General features: G+C 45.0%; 1 pseudogene; it reads left to right on the plus strand.

Annotated features, from left to right (window-relative positions):
• The first annotated feature begins 13682 nt into the window (after window positions 1-13682).
• Window positions 13683-13826, plus strand: LOC137361707 (U2 spliceosomal RNA; annotated as a pseudogene).
• The last annotated feature ends 6646 nt before the right edge of the window (window positions 13827-20472 follow it).

The raw sequence follows: 20472 nt of genomic DNA on the forward strand, positions 1-20472 counted from the left end.
AGTTTCGGGAAGCCTCACAGGGAAAAGCTTCACCGCCACCCACAGGGACACAAACGGGATTGTTCCATCCTATTGTGGCCTTGACGCCCTGCTCCAGCTGTGTGCACCCGCTACGGGCGCGGTCTCCCTGCACTTTGTGAATAGTCCGCTCCAGATGGAGCTCAGCCACTACCGCGCCTGCTCCTGATCAGAGACAAGGCAAATTCTGGAGCGCAGAGCATTCTGGGCATCACAACCGTCATTAGTGCCAATCTCTGACATGATAATCAGGTTTTATTTCCTACATTTCATTTCCTGGTATGTTAGTGCGTGTTTTCTTTTGTACCTGTCAGTGCCTGGGAGGAGAGAGTCAGCTTCACTTTGTAGCCGTGAATTTCTGGTGTGAGAATGTGGGTTTTTACTCTGTATGTTTCAGTTTTTGGTTTGTGACTGTTTCTGCTATTGCTATGTGAATTAACTTTGTGGAAAGAGATGCAATGGTTTTTGTCGATGTTCATCCCAAGCAGCTCTGTAACACAGGAGTCTGTGCTCTACGGGCTATTCCCAGGGATGCACACCGAGAAAAACATCAACTGCTGCTGGAGGACTATCAATTCGGTGAAAGACGCCCTTTGGTCTGCCCGAAACTTGCTGGTCTTCCAGCGAAAAGAGTTGTCCACCACCGAATGTTGCAGACTGGCACATTCCAAGGTCCAGGACAACGTGCTGAGGGACGCACCAAAGCTTGGGGCAGCCGCAGCAAAGGCTCAATGGGAAAGACCACAGTGTAAGGTCCCCCCACCAAGCTGAACTGAGGGGCTGGATCCATGGGAAATCCCTCGAACTGTATCGGATAAATTTTGTGTGCTGCAAATGTAAAAATGTATATGGCATGACAATGAAATGGAAGGGTTGTGAGGCAACTCATGATTGTACAGAAGGTAGCTGATCACCTTTGCACTGTTTGTATTCTTTGACTTGATGCTGTTTTAAACTGTTTGGGAATGTAATTTTCACAGATTTTTATGAATAAAGTATATTTTGGAAATTAAAAAAAAGTGAGTTTCACCACATATCTTTCAACAACTTGTATGTGAACACCAGCTTTTGTCCAGATCTATCAGTTTCTGATATGGAGTCATAGAGTTATACAGCACAGAAACAGGCCCTTCGGCCCATTGTGTCTGTGATGGTCATCAAGCACCTAACTATTCTAATCCCATTTTCCAGTATTTGGCCTGTAGCCTTGTATGCTATAGCATTTCAAGTGCTCATCTAAATACTTCTTAAATGTTGTGAGGGTTCCGGCCTCTACCACCTCTTCAGGGAGTGCGTTCCAGATTCCAACCACCCTCTGGGTAAATTTTTTTTCCTCAAATCCCATATAAACCTCCTGCCCCTTACCTTAAATCTATGCCACCTGGTTATTGACCCCTCCGCTAAGGTAAAATGTTTCTTCCCATCGAACCCATAAATGCCCCTCATAATGTTGTAAACCTCAATCTTATCTCCCCTCAGCCTTCTCTGCTCTAAGGAAAACAACGCTAGCCTTTTCAGTCTCTCTTCATAGCTGAAATGCTCCAGCCCAGGCAACATCCTGGTGAATCTCTTCTGCACCCTCTCCAGTGCAATCACATCCTTCCTATATTGTGGTGCCCAGAACAGTACACAGTACTCCAGCTGTGGCCTAACTAGCATTTTATACAGCTCCGTCATAACCTCCCTGCTCTTATATTCTCTGCCTCGGACGATCTATATTGGACTGTAATCGAAGGCTTTCCTCCTCACTATTTATGACACCACCAATTTTCGTGTCATGTGTGAGAAAGGGTTTGATTCTATCCCTATCAGTAACCGTTACATGCATGTGTTTTTAATCTGCACCCCCTCTGTTTTATTCTCTGTACTTGTCAGCCTCTTGTAGGTGAGTCTGTGTTTTGCTCTTTGTCTCTCTGTCTTCGAAGTATGAGCCTGGGTTTGTACCTAATGTTCTTTGTACCTTGCAGTATGGATATTGAAGAGGTTTTTACACATTCACTGCCAAATCCTGATAAGTGATTTTTGGGTTTCACACAGTATCTGTCAGTTTCTTGTCTAGGACTGTTGGTTTTACTCTGTCCCTGGCATTTGCTGGTTTGTTGGTGTGGGGTTTACACTGTACCTGTCAGTTTCTCATACGTGAGTGTTGGTTTCACTTTGTATAGAATCATAGATCACAGAATACTTACAGCACAAAAGGAGGGATTCAGCTCATCGTGCTTGTGCTGCCTCTCTGCACAAGCAACTCAGCTCATGCCACATCCTCATGTATTCCATGAAAACCTGATTTTTTTTTCCATTCAGATAATTATCATATATCCTTTTGAAAGCTATGGTTGAATCTTCCTCCGTCACACTCTCAGGCAGTACATATCAGATCTTAACCATTTGCTGCATAAAAAAGGTTTTTCCTTATGTTGCCTTTGGTTATTTTCCCATTCGCCTGAAATAGGTGTCCTCTGCTTACTCAGCCATGAGTAACATTTCCCATTGCTTTCTCAGCACTGATGGATTGTGAGGTGGGAGACAGCCAGAAGTCCCACTGAGCCGCACTGACTCCCAGCTGAAAAAAAAAATGAGATAAAGTTCAATCTTTCACAGCGAGATGCTGCAGAGAGTTAAGAGTCCCGAATGAAAGAGAGCGTTTCTCATACTGTTGTTGAATTTCATTTCAAACACTCCTTGTACTCTCTGCTAATGCAGCCTAAAAAATGGAAAAACTAAATGGCGCTCAAACTCACAACCCTGAGATTAAAAGTCCCATGATCGACAGACTGAAGTGAATATGTCAGTTCTACTGTACCTCTGTTTCGATGGATGCAACTGTATGCTCCAATGCAAGGGCAGCTTTCAAATCCTCCCATGGGTCCACACGTCAGACTAAGTTCCATGTTGTGAACTAAAGCAAAGGAAATCTGCTCACTTCCAAAACTAACAGCAAATTGAAGCTGATTACGATCAACATCATCAGAGGTCAGAACTACCTGGTGAAAGAAGACACCCTGAAGAAGAATCCACAATTATTCAAAGGCATCGACAAAGTGAAAAACAAGAAAATCGATGAGTCAATCCAAGCTAAACAGAAACACTGAAGAATTCCATTCCAGACCAGAACACAATTAGAGGCATTTTTTGTATTCAAAGCTGGGCATTAGTATTTAATAGTTGATATATAATTTTGAATATATTTGAATTTCTTGATTCATTTGGCACTGATGAACATGAAGCGGTCTTAAATCATTTAATTTTTTTTTGTAAAATCTGACTTACCAGATTAAAATATGAGATCAAGGGAGAAATTTCAAAGATTACTGGACCAGTAATCCAGAGGCCTGGACTCAAGATCCAGTGACAGCCAGGACGTCAAGGTGGGAAACACTCTGCACTAGTCTGCAGTGAGCGATTCCATCGAAGGTAGAGCACAATCTCTTTAATATAAGAATGTATATTTTATAATAATTAATCACTCAAGAACTTCCTGGTCTCTGCATCTCAGCTGCTCTCTGGATAAACTTGCAGAAAGTATTTCAACCTGAAAAGCAGGAGTCTAGGGAATGTAAAATGATATTTTCTCCCCTTCGGGCAATATTTTAATCAGTGCAGTGTGGGACAACCTGACTGGGCACAACTCCATGACTTTCTCTTCAACCAGTGACCTAACAATCACTAACTTCTATGGTAACAATCTTCAGCTCATCACTTCCGGTACGTAGCTCTAATCTTAATGTCCATTTAAACAACCTTTCAAGTCCAGTTACAGTTTTTGTTGCCTTACCTGCACAAGCTTAAAAAGTGAAAAACGGAAGCAAGTTTAAATGAACATTCTGGTGGTCAGTTCGGGCACGGGAAAAAATGAAAGGACTCGGACCAGGTCGGATGTGGTGCTGTCAGGCTTGGGTCGGGTTTCATTTGCCGACCCGAGCGGACCTTTAGTTACTGTTGCAACCTTATATTCCCACTTGACAATCTGTATATTTTGTTCATTTCAATTTTGTCGACAAGCTCTTTGAATCCAGTTCCCCGGTCCTCAAGCAGGCTCAGTTTGGAAATCGATTCCGCTTTCTGGAAGGCTGAAAGCAATCGATGACCAAAACTAAAAATGGCAACAGAGAAGGGCTGGTCTGGGCTTTGAACCTAGGACCTCTCACATATTAATCATTTATGTACCCAAAGCGAGAATCATACCCCTGGACCAACAAGCCGCCGTTGGCATGGTTTTTATTCGCTCCTGTGGAATTTCACTGGCACCCACAGCCGATCATGCATTTTTTTCAGATCAAAACAATATCCTGCAAAGCTGAAATAAAAACAGAATGTGCTGGAAATACTCAGCAACTCTGACAGCATCTGTGGAGAGAGAAACAGAGTTAACATTTCAGGGTTTTCACCTTTTGTTTGAGCCATCTTTTCAGACTGCTTCTGTCCATCCAATCTCACTTTTTACTCGATCCACATTCTAAGGGTGGTGCAGTGGTGAGCACTGTCGCTTCACAATCTCAATGACCCCGATTCAGTTCTGTATACTGCCTGTGTGGAGTTTGCAAGTTGTTTATGTGGGCTTCCACCAGGTCCTCTGGTTTTCTCCCACAACGAAAGACTTGCGGATTGATAGATAAATTGACTGTTGTAGATTGGCCCAAGGGTAGGTGATCGGAGAAATGTGGGGATGTGGTAGGGAATTCTAGGTTAACATAGGATTAGTATAAATGGGTGTTTGATGGTCAGTGCAGACTCAGTGGGCCAAAGGGCCTATATAAGTGCTGTATATGTCTGTTACCATTCTCTAAGCAAATGCATTTTTCATGAATTCCTCATTTCTTTTATTAACGACAATTTTATATTTCCGGCCCTTGCTTCATACGATACCACAAGTGGAATCATGTTTCCATCAACCCGATCAAACCCCTTCATTCTTTGCTCATATTGCAATGTTTCTTGAACCCTGACAGACTGTGGAGTTTCTGCTGCTTGATTGCAGTTCTTGCTTCCCGCCAGTAGATGTCACCTCACTCCAATATCGTGAAGTTTACAAATTTGAGAGAGACACAACAGGAAACAATTGTTCACATTATAGTGAATGTGTGGGATTTAGAAATACTAGGAGTGGAGACGAGTTATTATTGAATTTGTCAAACCAAACATATGTTATAATGTTGTGTTAAATCTGTCACTCTGTTGTCTTGATTCTGAGAGTGACATAGACTCATCGAGTCATTGGGTCATTTGTGGGATAGAAGGAGGCCATTTGCCCCATCGAGTACAGGCCAGCTCTCCATGGAGCGATCCAGTCAGTCCCACTCGTCTGCTCGATCCCCCTAGCCCTATAAATGTATTTCCTTCAAATGCCCATCGAAATTCCTTTTGTAACCAACGATTGTCTCCACTTCCTCCGCCCTCGGGGGCAGCGAGTAACAGACCATTACCAACCACTGTGTAAAAAAGTTCTTCCGCACATTCCCCCTGCATCTCTTGTCCAAAACCTTCAATCTGAATCCCCTAGTCCTTGTACCAATAGTTAATGGGAACAATTTTTCCTTGCCAACTTATCTAAAACTGTCATAGCCTTCGACACCTCTATCAATTCTCCCCTCAATCTCCTTTGATACAGGCAGAAAAAACCCTGTTTTTCGAACCTAACCTTGAAACTAAAAACCTCCATCCCTGGAACTATTCTGGTAAATCTCCTCTGCATCCTCTTAAGAATCCGCACATCCTTTCTAAAGATTGGTGAGCAGAACTGGACACAACAGTCCAGTTGGGGCCAAACCAGAGTTCAGCATAACAACCCTGCTTTTGGACTCAATGTCTCTATTTACAAAGCCCAAGATCCCACATGCTTTGCTAATCACTCTCGCAAAATGTCTTGCCAACTTCAAAGAATGATGGACATGTACTCCAGGTCCCTCTATTCCAGCACACTCTTCAGAACTGTGCTATTAAGTATATATTGCCTCTTCCTATTCCTTCTGCTAAAATGCATCACCTCACACTTGTCACTATTAAATTCCATCTGCCACCTGTCTGCCCATCCTACTAGCTGATAACTATCCTGTTTCAGGCAGTTCATTTTCCAAGATCCAAGTCATTAATCTGCATTAAAAAAAACAGTGGTTCTAGCACTGACCCTTGGGGAACACCACTGTCGACTATCCTCCGGTCTGACCAAGAAACATTTAATATGACTCGCTGTTTTCTGTCCTTAAACCAATTTACCATCCAAATGGACACTGACCCTCCTAATCCATGAACCACCCTTTTATGTGGTACTTTATAAAATGCTTTTGTAAAATCCATATAAACAACATCCACTGCATTCCCTTCATCAACGTTCTCAGATAGTTTATCAAAAAATGCAGTTAGATTCATCAAGCATGAACTTCCATTTATAAATCCATGCCCACTCTCCTTAATTAACTCAAACCTCTCCAAATGACTTGATTTTTTCCCTGACCTGTTAGTCTCGTGCTGACAGCAAGCTCACCACAGAGCATGTATTTGGCAATGTGACTGTCATTCATTTGGCCCAGTCAACAGAGCCGCCTCTGACTCAAGAGGGCAAACATGCTGCGGATCCCTGCACGCTGGTGTACTTCCTCATTCAGCACTCTGTCCTGCCAGGAGATGCCCAATATCCATCTGACGCAGTGGAGGTGGAAGCTGTTCAGCTGCTTTTCTTGGCTTGTATAAGTTGTTGATGATTCTCTCCTATAAAGGAGGGTGCTGAGAACACAAGCCTGGTACACGCGGAGCTTTGTATTTTCGGTCAGTTTGCTGTCGGTTCAAACCCGTCTTCTCAACTTTGACATGACAGCTGCAGCATTGGCAATCCTGGTGCTGATTTCAGTATCAAGCGACAGATTGCTGGTGATTGTTGATCCAAGGGATGTGAAGCTGTTGACAACCTCCAAAGTGATGTTGTCAATGTTGATGGAAAGTGGAGTCTCACCGTCCAAGACTCTGCGTCCAAGTGGAGTCTTGCCAAGATGAACTGCTTGTCGTCAGCTCTGATATCCAGATGAACACCCCCATCTGAGTCACTGAAAGTGTTCAATAGCAGCATGGAGAAGAATGCACCAATTTTAAAGGATGTGATAGCTAGACAGTTAGAAAATAATGATATGATTGGGCAGAGTCAACATGGATTTATTAAAAGTAAACAGGTTTGAAAAAACCTGTTGAGTTTTTTGAGGATGTTACCTGTAGAACAGATAAAGGAGAACCAGTGGATGCTTTGGTAATGTCCCACACAGGAGGTGAGTAAACAAAATTAGAGCACATAGGATTGGGGATAATATACTGGGATGGATTGAGAATTGTTTAACAGACCGAAAACAGAGAGCAGGAATAACGGGTCCTCCTCAGGATGGCAGGCTATTACAATTGGGGTACTGCAAGGATCAGTGTTGGAGCCACAGCTGTTAACAACCGAAATAAATGATTTGGATGTAGGGATTAAATGTAATATTTCCAAGTTTGCAGATGACACAAAGCTCGGTGAAGTGTGAGCTGTGAGAAGGATGCAGAGAGGATTTCAGGGAACCTGGAGAGGCTAAGTGAATGGGAAAGAACATGGCAGATGGAAAAAAATGTGAATAAGTGTGAAGTTATCCACTTTGGTGGAATAAACAGAAAGGCAGAGTATTTCTTAAATGGTGAGAGTTTGGGAAGTGTTGGTGTCCAAAGGGACCTGGGTGTCCTTGTTCCTGAGACACTAAAAGCTCTTGTGCAGGCGCAGCAATCAATTAGGAAGGCAAATAGTATGTTGGCCTTCACACGAGGGTCGAGGGGTCTTGAGTACGTGAGTAAAGATGTCTTGTTGCAATTGTATAGAGCCTTGGTGAAACCGCGCTGGAGTATTGTGTATAGTTTGGTCTCCTCATCTAATCAAGTGTTGGAGAAAATCCAGATTGTGCCCAATTGTTGAACAAATTCTCCGGACTCAGACGTTGAGAACAAACACTTTATTGCATGATATCAAGGGAAATAACACCTTACCTAAATGCGGTCCAGCACTACTCCCAAAGAGCTACAGATCGCCGTGGACTTATATAGTATAAAAAAGTTGGAGCTAACAATTTCACAATAAGATAAGCACCCACAAGACTGCCTACGTAACGGTGCACCATGCAGGGTCCGAGGTCAGCAAAACATCAGTTTCAACAATAACAAGCTAGTTCCTTAATTCAATGCCCACTCCAGACACCGTATCTGACCGTAACGTCTGATTGTGGTTAGCTGCTCTGTCTACAATTTATGACCGTTGGTTGTGGTTAGATTAGCTACAAGCTGTCTCCTGCTTTTCTGCTTCTACAAAGTAAGTAATAATTAGCAAAGCTAAGAAAATTTCTCCAACAGGAAGGATATGCTTGCCATAGAGAGAGTGAAACAGAGGGTCAGCAGACTAATCCCTGGGATGGTGGGATTGTCTTATGAGGAAGCTGGGCCGATATTCCTTAAAGTTTCGAAGAATGAGAGGTGATCTCATTGAAACTGATAAAATTCTTACAGGGCGTGACAGTGTGGACGTAGATGGGATGTTTGCCCTGGTTGGTGAGTCTAAAGTCAGGGGACCAAGTCTCAGAATAAGGAGTAGGCCATTTAAAACTGAGATAGAGTTGAATTTCTACACTCAGACGGTGGTGAATCATTGGAATTCTCTGCCCCAGAGAGCTGTGGCGGTTCAATCATTGAGCATGTTCAAGACAGAAATTGTTAGAAATCTTGATACTCATGACATCAAGGGATATGGGGATAGCACGGGAAAGGGGCGTTGAGGTAGATGACCAGCCATGATCGAATTGAATGGCAGAACAGGTTCGACGGGCTGAATGGCCTTCTCCTATGTTCCTCTGTTCCTAAGAGAGGTGACGCCAGCGTGCAGCCCTGCTTTACCCCACTGCTGATCTTGAAAGTGTCTGATGTTGCTCCATTGGAACGGATGGAACTGTGCATGTTCTCGTGGAAAGAAGAGATGATGCCCAAGAGTGAAGGAGGGTAGCCGAGTTTCCATCGCAGTTTGAAGAGTCCGTCTCTGCTGACAAGATCAAAGGCCTTGGTGATGTTCATCGACGTCTGTGTGGCTCTGTGGCGCAATGGATAGCGTGTTGGAATTCTAAATAATGATAAAATAAAGCATTCAAAGGTTGTGGGCTCAAATCCCACCTGAGACAGGATTTTGGACCAGAGACAGAAGAGCATGACGGAACAGAGAGTAAACAAGTGTGTCAAAAGCACCGACTCAGAGACAGAGCAAGACAGAGAGGAGCACAGCAGGAGTGACATCACAATGGAGAGTGAGAGCAGGGAAACAGAGAGCCGCTGGGGTGAGTTGACAGGATTTGGTTCTTGCTTCGGTGCAGTGGAAGGAGCTGTTTGGTGAGGATCTGGTAAGCTATGACATCACAGGCAAGCAGGTAGTTGATTGGTTTGGAAGAAGCTGCATGTTTGATGAGGATCTGGCAAGTGATTAAGGTCCATTTTCGTCCGAATGTTTAAAATAGTAAACAAACTAGTAGTAAGCTTAATAAAATAAACAATTGAATAAAATAATTAAGTAATTAATTGAAACGCGTTCAGGATGACAGGACAGGTGATGTGTCACAGTTGCAGCATGTGGGAGCTCCTGGATGCCAGTGTGATCCAGGGCAAGCACATCTGCAGTAAGTGTTATTCTCAATTGCTGTAAATGTAAAACTGTAATTGACATGACAATGGTGAAACGGAAGGGTTGGGAAGAAACTCATGACAGTATTGAAGGAAACTGATCTCCCTTGCGATGTTTGTATTTTTTGGTGCTGTTTGGAAACTGTTTGGCAATGTAATTTTTACAGATTTTTATGAATAAAGTATATTTTGGAAATTAAAAAAAGTGTTTAAGGCTCAAAGAGCCTGCATGAAAAAATCAGGAAGGGGTTTCTGAGCCCAACCAACGTGAAACTGCTTGCGCACACGATGTGTATGCAGAACATCCCGAAGGACTGGGACGAGCGAGGACAAATGGTATGGGAAGCAAAAACTAATTTTTAGAAAACAATGGGTGTAAGAATTGCATCCATTAATGTGCGGAGCATTAAATCCACTACGCGATGTGTTTCAACCTTGGATTACCTTGCCAAGGTCAAAGCTGACCTACTGTTTCTGCAGGAGTGTGGAATACCACACCTCAGCACCTACAGGCAGTGGTCGCGGTGGTGGTCCCACGGGCCATCGATCTGGTTGGGGGGTAATGATTGCCGCTCCGCCGGCCTGGGTATTCTGCTGCGGGGAGGTAACTTCACAATCTCCGAAGTTAAGCAGGTGGTGGGCGGTCGCCTCATCGTAGCAGACGTGATGTACAACAACGCTCCGCTCCGGTTGATCAACGTGTACGCCCCGGTACAACGCAGCGAGCGGCTGACCGTTTTCCAGCAGCTCCCACTGCTGCTGGCGACGTCCAGGCCGGTCATCCTAGGCGGTGACTTCAACTGCATCATCGATGCGGCTGGACGATACGACAGTGACGACAGCAAACTGGACGCTACGTCCAGATTCCTAATAGAAACACTTAAAGATGCCAAACTGCACGACGTCTTCAGTAAGCCTGCAGACGGAGCGCAGCGCAGATACACATGGTCAAGATCGGACGGGTCTGCCCGTTCCAGGATTGACTTCCTGTTTGTGTCCCGTGCTGTCACAGTGGGATCCACCGACGTCAAGCCGTCCTCTTACTGGCCGACTGTCACTGACAGGACGACCAGCGGGTTGGCAGAGGGACGTGGAAGCTCAATGCTGCACTGCTGACCCCAGAGAACGTTGAGGAACTCAAAATTGATTACAAAGGTTGGAGGACCGTGAAACCCCTCTTTGAGTCTCCAGTTCACTGGTGGGACGCGATCAAGGAGAACATCAAGAGGTTCTTCATCCACAAAGGTGTTCAGAGGGCGAGAGAGAGACAGAGGGAAATGTCCCGACTCCAGAAAATTATGCAAAATCTACTCCTTTTGCAGTCAATGGGGCTCGAGGTCAAAGAGGACTTCCAAGAGGTGAAGAGCCAGCAGGCCTCGCTCTTTGCCAAGGAGGCTTCCAAGATCATCTTCCGGTCCAGAGTCCGCTCCATCGAGCAGGATGAGACGTGCTCGCGTTACTTCTTCCAAAAGGTACACAGAAAGAGCTCTGTTATCAGCAGCCTGAAGGAAGAAGATGGCTTGGTAACGTCTTCGCAGTCCGACATACTAAGGATCAGCAAATCCTTTTCTGCTGGGCTGTATGACGTGAAGCAAACAGACAGCAGAAGATCCCAGTCCTTCCTGTCATCTATCACAGAGGTCTTCGATGACAGCAGGAGGGAGAGATTGGACAAGCCGCTAACTCTGGACGAGCTGACAAAGGCCGTCGAGTCCTTCGAGACGAGTAAAACACCCGGGAGCGACGGCTTCCCGGTCGAGTTGTACTCGGCCCTGTGGGACTGGGTCGGCCCGGACCAGCTGGAAGTATACGAGACTATGCTCCTGGCCGGCAGCATGTCAGAATCCATGAGGAAAGGCATCATCACCCTCATTTACAAGCAGAAGGGGGAGAGGGCAGAAATCAGAAATTGGCGGCCCATCTCACTGCTTAATGTTGATCACAAGATTCTGTCCAAAGTCATAGCCAGACGAGTCAAGTCTGCTCTGGAGTTGGTGATTCACCCCGATCAGACCTGTACTGTACCCGGCAGGAAGATCTCTGATAGTCTCGCGCTACTCAGTGATTCGATCGCCTGCGCACGGGACAGGAGGGTGGACACCTGCCTCATCAGCCTGGACCAGGAGAAGGCTTTTGAAAGGATATCGCACACCTATATGATGGACGTGCTTTCCAAAATGGGGTTTTGGGAGTGAATCTGCAATTGGATCCAACTACTCTGCACAAACATCAGTAGCGCAGTTTCTATCAACGGGTGGCAATCGGAAAGTTTCCCAATCAAATCTGGAGTCAGACAGGGCTGTCCTCTCTCCTCGGTCTTGTTTGTCTGCTGTATTGAACCCTTTGCTGAGTCTATTAGGAAGGATGCGAGCATCGGAGGGGTGACAATCTCAGGCAGCGGAGGCACTCAGGTTAAAACCTCCCTGTACATGGATGACGTCGCGGTCTTCTGCTCGAATCCGCTGTGGTGCACAGACTGATGAGCATCTGCGACCAGTTCGAACTGACCTCGGGAGCCAAAGTTAACCACGGCAAGAGCGAGGCCATGTTCTTTGGGAACTGGGCTGACCGATCCTTTGTCCCCTTCATCGTCAGGTCATATTACCTGAAGGTGCGGGGGATATGGTTCGGAAGGGCCGGGGCGTGCACCAAAACATGGGAGGAGCGAGTAGCCAAGGTACGACAAAAGTTGGGCATGTGGGGGCAGCGATCTCTCTCCATTGTGGGTAAGAACCTGGTCATCAGGTGCGAGGCGCTCACGTTGTTGCTGTACGTGGCGCAGGTCAGGCCCATACCCCACTCCTGCGCCGTGGCAGTCATCCGAGCCATTTTCCGCTTCATCTGGGGATCTAAAATGGACAGGGTCCGGAGGGACACGATGTTCAAATCTCTGGACAAGGGCGGGAAAAATGTACCCAACGTGGCCCTCATCCTGAAGACCACCTTCGTGTGCGGCTGCATCAAGCTGTGTGTAGACCTCCAGTACGCAAACTCCAAGTGTCACTACGTGCTGAGGTTCTATCTGTGCCCGGTGTTGCGAAGGATGGGCTTGGCCACATTGCCGCGGAACGCTTCATGCAGTTGGGCCATGCCGTACCACCTATCCTTCGTGGAGCAGTTTCTGCGGGAAAACACCTTTGACCACTGGTCCGTCAGGCAGTGGTCTGCACGGAATGTCCTCAAGGCCCTACGGGAAAAGGAGATGGTGGATCCTGTCAGATGGTTCCCCGAGCAGACCGTCAAAGTCATTTGGCGGAATGCCTCATCAGCAGAACTTTCAAACAAGCACCAAGATGTAGCTTGGCTTGTGGTGAGAAGGGCCCTTCCCGTCAGATCCTTCATGCCCACCCGAAGTCTCGCCCCATCCGCACAGTGCCCCCATGTTGGCTGTGGTGGGGAAGAAACGGTCGCCCACCTCCTCCTGGAATGTGTCTTTGCAAAGCAGGTGTGGAAAGAGATGCAGTGGTTTTTGTCAAGGTTCATCCCAAGCAGCTCTGTAACACAGGAGTCTGTGCTCTACGGGCAGTTCCCAGGGACGCACACCGAGACAAACATCAACTGCTGCTGGAGGACTATCAATTCGGCGAAAGACGCCCTTTGGTCTGCCCGAAACGTGCTGGTCGTCCAGTGCAAAGACTTGTCCACCACTGAATGTTGCAGACTGGCACATTCCAAGGTCCAGGACTCCGTGCTGAGGCAGGCACTAAAGCTTGGGGCAGCCGCAGCAAAGGCTCAATGGGGAAAGACTACAGTGTAAGGTCCCCCCACGAAGCTGAACTGAGGGGCTGGATCCATGGGAAACCCCTCGAACTGTATCGTTGATATTTTCATTTACTGTAAATATGAAACTGTAATTGGCATTACAAGAGTGAAATGGAAGGGTTGTGAAGAAACTCATGATCGTATTGAAGGAAACTGATCTCCCTTGCAATGTTTGTATTTTTTGGTGCTGTTTGAAACTGTCTGGCAATGTAATTTTTGCAGATTTTTATGAATAAAGTATATTTTGGAAATAAAAATAAAATATATCTGTTCTTATCAGTTTAATATCTGATGCGTCCCCCATCTGGGGATCAAATATTAAATTGATTTTTGGGACAGGGAAATGGAACAGGGGCTTGCCCCGTCCACTCCATGCATCCACCTGGTAAAAAAAAAATTAATAAAAAAGTTTGCGGCTCAAAGAGTGAGAAAAAAGGAATGTCGTGGTAGTAGGAGACAGCATAGTAAGGTGGATTGACTCTGTTCTCTGCAGCAAAGAGCAAGAGTCCAGACGGCTGTGTTGCCTGCCGGTGCCAGGATTCAGGACGTCTGCTCAGGGCTGGAGAGAAACATACAATGGGAGGGGGAGGAGCCAGTTGTCGTGGTCCATGTCGGTACCAACGACATAGGCAGGACAAGGATAGAGGTTCTGCATAGTCAGTATGAGGAACGAGGCAGCAAATTAAGTAGGAGAACCTCAAAGGTCATCATCTCTGGATTATTACCTGAGCCATGTGCAAATTGGCATAGGACAAATAAGATTAGAAAAATTAATGCGTGGCTCAAAGACTGGTGTGGTAGTAGTGGGTTCTGGTTCGTGGGGCATTGGCACCAGTACTGGGGAAAGAGATGGCTGTACCATTGGGACGGTCTGCACCTGAACCGTGCTGGGACCGGTGTTCCAGCGAGCCACATAACGAGGGAAGTCGAGACAGTTTGAAACTGAAGAGTGGGGGCAAGGGATCAAAATTGGGTAGATCTGGTGAATCAAGGAGGAGAGACAAGGCAAGAGAGAAAGGTATAAATATGGGAAATGATAAACAGACTGTGACAGGAAGGGACAGAGCATACAAATCAAAGAGTAAATCAACAGATAAGGCTAGAGGTGACAAAAAGAATAAAAGGACAAAACTAAATGTTCCGTATCTGAATGCATGGAGCATTCGAAACAAAACAGATGAACTGAGAGCACAAATAGAATAAATAAGTACGATCTGATAGTCATTACAGAGACATGGCTGCAGGGCGACATAGATTGGGATGTGAATATTGGAGGTTACATGGGATTTAGGAAGGACAGGAAGCTTGGAAAAGGTGGCGGGGTAGCTCTGTTAATTAATGATGGTATTAGCGCAATAGAGAGGGATGACTTGAGTTCTGGAGATCAGGATGTAGAAGCAGTTTGGGTTGAGATGAGAAATAATACAGGCAAGAAGTCACTTGTGGGAATGGTGTACAGGCCACCTATCATTAATCACACTGTACGATGGGGTATAAAAAAAGAAATAATGCTAGCCTGTCAGAAAAGTACAGCAATAATTATGGGGGATTTTGATCTCCATATAGACTGGAAAATTCTGATGGGCAGAGGTAGCCTGGATGAGGAGTACATAGAATGTTTTTGGGATAATTTCTTGGAAAAATAAATTCTGGAGCCAACCACAGAGCAGGCTCTACTAGACCTGGCATTGTGCAACGAGATAGGATTAATTAATGACCTCATAGTGAAGGTGCCCCAAAGTAGTAGCGATCATAATATGATTGAATTTTACATTCAGTTTGAGGGAGAGGAGAGTGGGTCCCAGACTGGTATTTTAAACTGAAATAAGGGTAATGAAAGGGACATGAAAGCAGAGCTAGCTAAAGTGAACTGGCAAATTAGGTTAAGGGATAAGTCAATAGAGATTCAGTGGCAGACATTTAAGGAAAATTTCAGAATACACAGAATAGATACATTTCAACGAGAAAGAAAAATTCCAAAGGTGGGACTCACCATCCGTGGTGAACAAAAACAGTTAAAGATACTATCAAACTTAAAGAAAAAGCCTATAATTGTGCAAAGATGGGAGGCAGGTCAGAAGACTGGACAGAACATAAAAAACAGCAAAGAATGACTGAAAGATTGATAAGGAAAGTAAAATTAGAGTACGAGAGAAAGCGAGCGCGCAATAGAAAGACAGCTAGTAAGAGTTTCGATAGATATTTTAAAAAGAAAAGAGTTAACAAAGTGAGTGTTGGTCCTATGGACAGTGTGTCTGGGGAATTAATAATGGATAATTAAGAGATGGCAGATGAATTGAACAGATACTTTGGATTGGTCTTTACTATTGAGGATACAAATAACATCCCAGTATTCGCTGTAAGTCAGGAAATGGAAGGGAGGGAGGAACTCAAGAAAATTACAATCACCAGGGAAGTGGTACTAAACAAATTGTTGGAGCTGCGGGCTGACAAGTCGCCAGGTCCTGAAGTGGCTAGTGAGATAGTTGATGCGCTGGCTTTAATTTTCCAAAATTCCCTCGCTTCGGGAAGGTTCTGTTAGATTGGAAAGTAGCGAATGTAATTCATTTATTCAAAAAGGGAGGGAGACAGAAAGGAGGAAACGACAGGCCAGTTAGCTTTACATCTGTCTTCGGGAAAATGTTAGGAGCGATTAATGAAGATGTTATAGCAGGGCATTTAGAAAAAATTAAGGTAACCAGGCAGAGGCACATGGTTTTGTGAAAGGGAAACCATGTTTAACCAATTTATTGGAGTTCTTTGAGGGAGTTATATGTGCTGTGGATAAAGGGGTACCGGTGGATGTATTGTACTTCGATTTCCAGAAGAATAAGGTGCCATATCAAAGGTTATTGCAGAAAATAAAAGCTCATGGTGTCGGGGGTAACATATTGGCATGGATAGAAGATTGGCTAGCTGACAGGAAATAGAGAGTCAACATAAATGGGTCATTTTCTGGTTGGCAAGAAGTAACGAGTGGTGTGTCACAAGGATCTGTGCTGGGGCCTCAACATTCTACAATTCTCGAAATGACTTTGATGAAGGGACCAAAAGTATGGTTGCTAAATTTTCTGATGACAAAGATAGGGAGGAAAGTAGGTTGTGAAGAGGACATAAGGGGGCTACAAAGGGATATAGATAGGTTAAATGAATGGGCAAAGACCTGGCAAATGGAGTATAATGTGGGAAAGTGGGAAATTGTCCACTATGGCAGGAAGAATAAAAAAGCATATTATCTAAACGGTGAGAGATTGCAGAGATCTGAGATGCAGAGGGATCTGGGTGTCCTAGTGCACGAATCGCAAAAGATTAGTCTGCAGGTACAGCACGTAATTAGGAAAGCCAGTAGAATGTTATCATTTATCGCCAGGGGAATTGAATACAATATTAGCGAGGTTATGCTTCAGCTATATAGGGCATTGGTGAGACCTCTTCTGCAGTACTGAGTACAGTACTGGTCTCCTTATTTATGGAAGGATGTAAATACATTGAGGTAGTACAGAGAAGGTTTACTAGACTAATACATGGAATGGGCGGGCTGTCTTACGAGGAAAGATTGGACAGGCTAGGTTTGTATCCACTAGAGTTTAGAAGAGAAAGAGGCGACATGATTGAAACATACAAGATCCTGAGGGGTTTTGACAGGGTGGATGTGGAAAGGATGTTTCCCCTTGTGGGAGAATCTAGAGCTAGGGGGTCACTGTTTAAAAATAAGGGGTCATCCATTTAAGACAGAGATGAGGAGCAATTTTCCCCCTCAGAGGGTCGTGAGTCTTTGGAATTTTCTTCCTCAAAAGGCGGTGCAAGCAGAGTCTTTGAATATTTTTAAGGGAGAGATGGATAGATTCTTTATCTGCAAGGGGGTGAAAGGTTATCGGAGGGAGATGGAAATGTGAAGTAATCAGTTTAGCCATGAGCTTATTGAATGCTGAAGCAGGCTCGAAGGGACGAGCGGCCCACTCCTCCTCCTAATTCGTATGTTCATATGTAAAGACAATGTAGAGTGGTCTGCACTGTTCACAGTACTTCTCCTGTAACTGCCGAAGTGAGCAAATCATGTCGACTGTCGATCTACCAGATCTGAAGCTGCACTGAGACTCAGGATAGATGTGTGATGCCAGGGTCTGCAATCTGGTCAGAGCAATGTGAGCAAAGACCTTCCCCACAATACTTAGCAAGGAGATGCCTCGGTAATTGCTGCAGTCCCTGCGATTCCCCCTTATTGTTGTACAAGGTGACAATGTTTGCATCATGCATGTTTTGAGGTGCAGATCTTTCCTTCCAACAGAGACACAGAAGTTCATGGTGATGCTGCAGCAGAGCCGCTTTTCCACTTTTGATGATTCCAGGTGGAATAACATCATTTCCCGGGGCTTTACCACTGGCAAGACGGTCAATGGCCTTATTGAGCTCTACTATGGTGGGGTCATTGTCCAGCTCCTCCATGACAGGGAAGTCTGGAATGGCGCTGAGAGCCACTTCAATGACAATATTCTCTGTTATGTAGAGTTTAAGGTAATGCTCTACTCACCTTTCCATCTGCTTGATAACAGATGATTCCACTTTGACATTGCACTGAGGCCTTGAGCATTGTTGTCTGAAAGAGCCTGATTGAGGATGTTGAGGAACTCCTGGGTCCTTTCTGGATCAGTGGTTCGGCAAGTGTTGATCAGAAGACGAGCTTTCTTCATGGATGGATGAAGCTTCCTTGGCTGAAGCCTGACCTTGTTACACACCAGGGAGTGGTCAGTGTCACAGTCAGCGCTGTAATAGCTGCGAGTGATGAGGACACTGCTGAGGGTGGTATGTCTGGTGATGATAAGGTCTAGCTGGTGCCAGTGGCGAGATCTTGGATGGCTCCAGGACACCCTGTGGCACAGCTTGACCTGGAAGTAGCTGTTCATCACACAGAGTTCATGGTGACAGCATAGCTCCAGCAACCTCTGTCCATTTTCATTCATCTTGGAAATCCCCTTGTGCCCTTTGCTCGTTGGCCAAGCTGTAGTCAGTACCCAAGCTTGCGTTGAAGTCTCCAAGAAGGTACAGTCCCTCAGTGCTGGGAATTCTACTGATGGCAGTGTCAAGAGTCACATAGAATTGATCATTGACATCTGGGGTGGAGGTGAGTGTCAGGACATAGATGCACATGAGATTAACTGGGCCCACGCTTATTGACAAGTGAAGAGTAAGAAGTCTCTCTGAGCCTACTGTGGGTGGTTCACTCATCTCAGGTGGCGTGTATTTTCCTGTGAAACCCACTCCATGCTCACGAGTTGGCTCTTGGGCTTTCCCCTGCCAGAAGAAAGTGTAGTGTTTCTCTTTGAGGGATCCACTTTGAACGAGTCTAGTTTCTTGCAGCACAGCAATGTCCACATTGAGCCTTGTGAGTTATTTGTCTATCACAGCTGTCTTGTGTGTGTCATCAACCTGCAGAAAGTTGTCAGTAAGGCCAGGACACATGGTCCTTAGATTCCAGCTTGTGATGCGAAGGACTGGTGTCTTCTTTGTTGAGCTTGTTTTTCTTGGTGTATTGATTATCGATCCGCCTGTTGAGAGATGACTCTCTAAGCTCCAAGTAACCATTGAAGCAAGTAGGTCGTGGCAGGACAGCAGTTAACTGAGTGGGTGGTCGCTATCCAATGAGACATTAAGATCTCTCCCACTGCCAGAAGTAACTCCTGGCGATCATACTCTACACCAATTGAGTGAGAGCTTACAATCGGTAACTGTTTATTCCCATGTTGTGCTAATGTTTAAGCACAAATAGTGTCCTCTGCACGGCACATTAGTACTGAACACAAAATGGCTCATTTGGTCATGTGTTAATTATAAAATAGCTTTCTTGACCTTGTTAGTCATTACAATGGATTGAAAGATTGTGGTTCGAGTCTCTGATATTTCCACCCTTACTTCCCTCAGCAACCCAGGATGCAGCCCAATCAAACTGGGTGACTTTTCTACTGTGAGTGCTGCCAACCTTGTAATTGTCTCCTCTTTATCTATTTTCATCCTGTCCAATTTCTTCACTTCCTCATCCTTTACTGTGACATTTGCAGCATCCGCTTATTTTGTGATACTTAATTAGTATCTCAGCCACACCCTCTGCCTCCACAGGATCTCCTAAATTAGCCACCCTTTCATTGACTGTCCATATGTTGGTAAAAGAATTCAGAGTTCCCAGTTATGTGACTCGCTAATCTTTTCTCATACATTCTCTTGCTGATCTCATTTCCTTTTTCAGCTCTCCTCTGTACTTTCTTTATTCTGCTTGTTTCTCTACTGCATATAGATCCTCACATGATTTCGATATTAATGATTTTTGAACTATTTTGTTGAAGGATTGAGTTTTGCAAATTTCTCCCTAGCTCCCCTCATGGTCAGGCAGAAAGTTTACCTGCTGTGTTTTCAAACAACAACAGCTTTATTTGAAAAGCCATTTTGACAGGCTTCCGGGTTTTAATCCAGTCACAAATTTGGTTCTGATGTCTTGTGGCTCCAGCTGTCACATGACCTGTCAGAGGATGACCTCATAATTGACCCAGTCATGGAGCTGTGGGTTGATGTTTAAATTGTTTCAAAATAATTTTCCAGAAGGACAATTAAAATGAATCGATATATAAAAGGTAGATTTTGTGCATTTGTGCTCCCAGTGGAAATTCCTGCAAGTCTGCTGGTTTTCAGAACCCCAATTCCCACGGGAAGCTCTGTGTCAGAATATGTATTCATTATATCAATATTATACAGAATCATTTCATGGGAGACCCCAGTGTGAATTGTAGACAGGTGGGTCAGTTTTAACTTTCAAATTAACACAGAAGCAAAATACTGCAGATGCTGGAAATCTGAAGTAAAAACAGAAAATGCTGGAAATACTCAGCAGGTCTGGCAGCATCTGTGGAGAGAGAAACAGAGTTAACGTTTTAGATCTGTGACCTTTCATCAGAACAGGGCTGAAATTGTTTGCGGAACAGACACGATGGGCCAAGTGGCCTCTTTCTGTGCCTTAAACTTTCTATGAGTCTAAGATTC

Source organism: Heterodontus francisci, unplaced genomic scaffold (assembly GCF_036365525.1).
Source record: "Heterodontus francisci isolate sHetFra1 unplaced genomic scaffold, sHetFra1.hap1 HAP1_SCAFFOLD_91, whole genome shotgun sequence".
Taxonomy (NCBI): domain Eukaryota; kingdom Metazoa; phylum Chordata; class Chondrichthyes; order Heterodontiformes; family Heterodontidae; genus Heterodontus; species Heterodontus francisci.